Below are 4,664 nucleotides of genomic sequence, written 5' to 3' on the forward strand. Positions count from 1 at the left end.
CGACGTGGTATTAATCTAGCTGAAATATATTGCTGAAAGGAAACAATATCCCACCAAGCTTTAACCTTTTTCTCGAAAACATGACCAAGCTTTCTAAAAGCCAAAACTACATCTGGGGTTTGTTCAGAAATCGGGGTACGTGAGAAAATATCACTTAATTTAACCTCTCTATTCTCCAAATACTGAAATACATCCATATTAGCTGCTGAAATTGTAGTAAATTGGTGTAAGAAAAATAAAGTGAAAAATCAACCAGCGCTAAAAAACACAACAAATACAGTGAAAAGAAATATAAAAGTGCAGCTAGAATACTGTAGGTCAAATTACCAAATCCCACATTTCAAAATTCAAAAAATATATCAGTACAGCGCAAATACAAAGTAATACAAAAAATATCATAAAATGAAAAAAATATAAATAAGAAGTCCATATAGTGAAAGAAATATTCAGAAAGAGTCCACTTGTGTAATAAATCTTCAATCAATAAATCAAGTGACGAAGTGATCCCTTCACCATTGAGCAAGTTGAACTCTCACCTCAACAAGTGGACCTCTGATAAATCAGATAGGTCAAAAACGCATGTTCCCATCAAGGGTAGATCATAAGATTACAGCAGACCAAGCGGAAGCATTTCCAGGTAAGGTTCTCCTCCGTATCATCAGATCAATGTGATATCATATAAAAAAGAACAGGCAAATCTAGTGCTCTCCGTTGATGTAAATTTATTAAACAAATAAATAAAAACAAATACCACTCACATTTAGAAGCACTGATCTCCAGTGCTGAGTGCTCAGATAAAAAGTACCATGCATGGATCAGTGTGTCAGCTGGCGGATGACGTCACGACGCAGGTCACGTGGTCCGTACGCGTTGCGTCCCAGAGAGTAGGCGGGACTTCATCAGCGGTGACGGAATGACGTCGGACGGCCGCTTTTATACCAACACACCGTTAGAAAACCAATAGTAAGCGGAGTTGTGCGCGAGACAGATACCATAGGCAGCACATATCAAATGTGACACCGGAACAGACATCTGCGTTCACTCCAAACACAGGAAGGAGAGAGAGAGTATCAAAAAATAAATAAATATACTATGGAGACATGAAAACCAGAGGAAAACAAAATAATAGTCTGCTAATTGGCAACAGGATATCATCCTTTAAATATTCTCACATCAACTATGTGAGGACCAGAAAAAAAAGGATATTGCCTAAAGAAACAGTACAATATAATCCCCTGGTAAATCAAAACTAGAGATCTAGTGAATAAGCCCGCAATGTCGTTGACGTCATCAGAAAGCTACACTGATCCACACATGGGTTGATAACAATAAGTACCAAAAAATAACTCAAAGCTAAAAATGAGAACAAATAAAATAAATAATAAATATAAAAATATAATTAAATGAGAATAAAATGAAAATAAAATACAAATACAATTAAAAAGAAAAAAGTTCTAATGCAATGAAAACAATTCAATTATCTGTCCGAAATGAAACAATTTAAATCAAAATCCACGTTTAGACCTCTAGGGGCAAGAACCCTTGTCTCATGGATCCAATAAGATTCACGTTTGCTTAGTTGGCGTATGAAGTTACCTCCACGCCAATGTTTGGTCACCTTCTCAATCCCCCAGAAACTCAAACCTCTGGGATTCTGAGAGTGCACCAATTTGAAATGGCGAGACACATTATGGGTTTTTAAACCCTTTTTAATATTATTTACGTGTTCACCCAACCTCACATGTAGGGGTCTAGAGGTTCTGCCAATATATTGGAGACCACACTCACATTGTAACATATATACCACCCCTATAGTGGAGCAGGTAATAAGTTTATCGATCTTATATTCCTTATTGTTACTTGTAGCTATAAAAGATTTTCTCCTTTTTACATTGCATCTAGAGTGTCTGCATGCCGTACATCTACCGCACGCATAGAAGCCGGACAAGAAGGAGAAAAGTCTGCTTTCAGTTTGTACAGGGGGATCGATAACACTTGGTGCTATTTGGTCACGTATTGATGGCGCCTTCTTATATATGAAAGAGGGCCGTGCAGGCAACAAAGGGCCCAACACTCGATCCTGTTTCAATATAAACCAATTTTTGGCAACAACCTTTTCAAATTTCTTATACTGTACGTTATAGTCAAGAACCATTCTAAAGTTAACCCCTTCCACTCCTGATTCTTTTATCTTATCTCTAACCAAAAGGGACCTATCCATCTGTTGGACCAAAGAAATTTCATGTTCAAGAACAGAACGATCATATCCCTTTTCTTGGAATTTAGAGGATAGGGTATGAGATTGATGTACAAAATCATCCATGCTGGAGCAGTTCCGCCTTAATCTTACATACTGTCCCCTGGGGATATTGCATAACCAAGACTTATGGTGGCAGCTCCCCAGGGGAATGTATGAATTCCGATCGGTTGGCTTAAAATGATTTTTTAGTACTAGCCCATCATTCGCTTTAGAGATCTCGAGATCAAGAAACACCATCCGTTCTTGGCTGATGTTCCATGATAACTTGATGTTTTTTTCATTGCCATTCATGGTGCCGATAAACTCATCCAGACCAAGCCGGTCACCATCCCATATAAGGATAAGATCATCTATAAATCTATTGTAGCAAATTAACTCCTTGGGGCGGTATAAAAGCGGCCGTCCGACGTCATTCCGTCACCGCTGATGAAGTCCCGCCTACTCTCTGGGACGCAACGCGTACGGACCACGTGACCTGCGTCGTGACGTCATCCGCCAGCTGACACACTGATCCATGCATGGTACTTTTTATCTGAGCACTCAGCACTGGAGATCAGTGCTTCTAAATGTGAGTGGTATTTGTTTTTATTTATTTGTTTAATAAATTTACATCAACGGAGAGCACTAGATTTGCCTGTTCTTTTTTATATGATATCACATTGATCTGATGATACGGAGGAGAACCTTACCTGGAAATGCTTCCGCTTGGTCTGCTGTAATCTTATGATCTACCCTTGATGGGAACATGCGTTTTTGACCTATCTGATTTATCAGAGGTCCACTTGTTGAGGTGAGAGTTCAACTTGCTCAATGGTGAAGGGATCACTTCGTCACTTGATTTATTGATTGAAGATTTATTACACAAGTGGACTCTTTCTGAATATTTCTTTCACTATATGGACTTCTTATTTATATTTTTTTCATTTTATGATATTTTTTGTATATCAGTATAACAACCTTCAAAATACCAATAACTATGCCAGTCACGGTTAAACCATGAGCATCTACAGTATAAACAAACCGTATAGTCTAAGAGGCCTGTCTCCACCATTAGTGCAAGAGAGGCATTAAACTGAACCTGTAATTAAACTTGAGGGCTTAGCCCATAAATTAATACCAATTGCTGGCAAGGAAGCTGTGACAAAACACACAACTGGTGGGTGGGTCATCAACTCTTGTGACGTCAAATTCTCTGGAAAATAGTGGGACGTGCCTCAGCGTAGCCTTTTCTAGTGTTCCGTCGCCACCCAATCACCTCGTGCAATTGTAGCCAATCCCAATGGAGCCACTCCGTCTCCCTGATTAGGTTGATGCCCCGCTTGGTTGCCAAGCATCCAGCAGTCAAGGCTCCCTTTCCTTAGGACAGGGCGGGTCAAGGGGCCTTCATTATTATTTCTAGTGTTGGAAAAAAAAAATCGACATTGAGCATCTTTTTAAAATATCAAGCCCTCTTTGCAAGTATCTCGCCCACAGGGAGAAGTGAAATTTACAGTTTTTGCTTCATTTAAATGTTGGCAAAATTTATTGGTGTCAATATGAAATGACTGGTTGCACTGGGTCTACTTCTGGTGTGTATTGGACTGCATGTAAAAACTCTACAATTTCAGTAACAGGCAAGGGGGGACCGATAGTACAAAGTTGATCTGATTCTATTTCCATTTTTGTAAACCCACAACAGTAAAATCAGTTGGTATATGCAGTAAAGCATGCTTGTTATACTCACTGTGGAACTTAAGGGGTTCATCCTCTGCATTGTATAAAAAGCCTGCCTTCTCTGATCCTCCCCTTTTTCCACAGTCCCCAATCCATCTCCAGATAGAACAGAGCCTTTAGGGGCACTCTGCATATGCTTAGTTTGGTGTATATTGCTACAGAGTTTTTTTATTCGGAGGGTGCATGTGATCAGCACATGGCTAATCAGCACTGTCCAGACAGTGGGTCAGGGGTCCTGCAGCCTCATAGGACAATCGGGGGAGAATGGGAATACCTCCTACCAGCTTTACCAGTGTCGATAGAAGTCACAAGACTGTTATATACTGCTGATGAGAAAGGGTATTTAGCAGTCAACATTTACTAAAATAATTGCATTTCCATGTTCTGTGTACTGTGGGAGACCAGATATAGTGAAGGCAGGCTCCTGGGTTTAGTAACACTTTAAATGTGATGGATTTTTTTAGCAAGTTTGCAGCTTACATTTAACATTTTTAAATATATACTGTATATATACTCTAAAGACATGCTGGTAGGTTAATCGGATACTGTCTAAATTGGCCCCAGTATGTGTATGTATGAATGTGTGTTAGGGATCATAGATTGTAAGCTCCTTGAGGACTAGGGTGACCACATCTCCAAACTGCCATTCAGGGACACCTCCCCCCGTACCCGCTGCAGGAGTCCGGACGGG

This window comes from Lithobates pipiens, unplaced genomic scaffold (genome assembly GCF_037356315.1).
Source record: "Lithobates pipiens isolate NorthernLeopardFrog02 unplaced genomic scaffold, aLitPip1_a1.2 Scaffold_8, whole genome shotgun sequence".
NCBI lineage: Eukaryota > Metazoa > Chordata > Amphibia > Anura > Ranidae > Lithobates > Lithobates pipiens.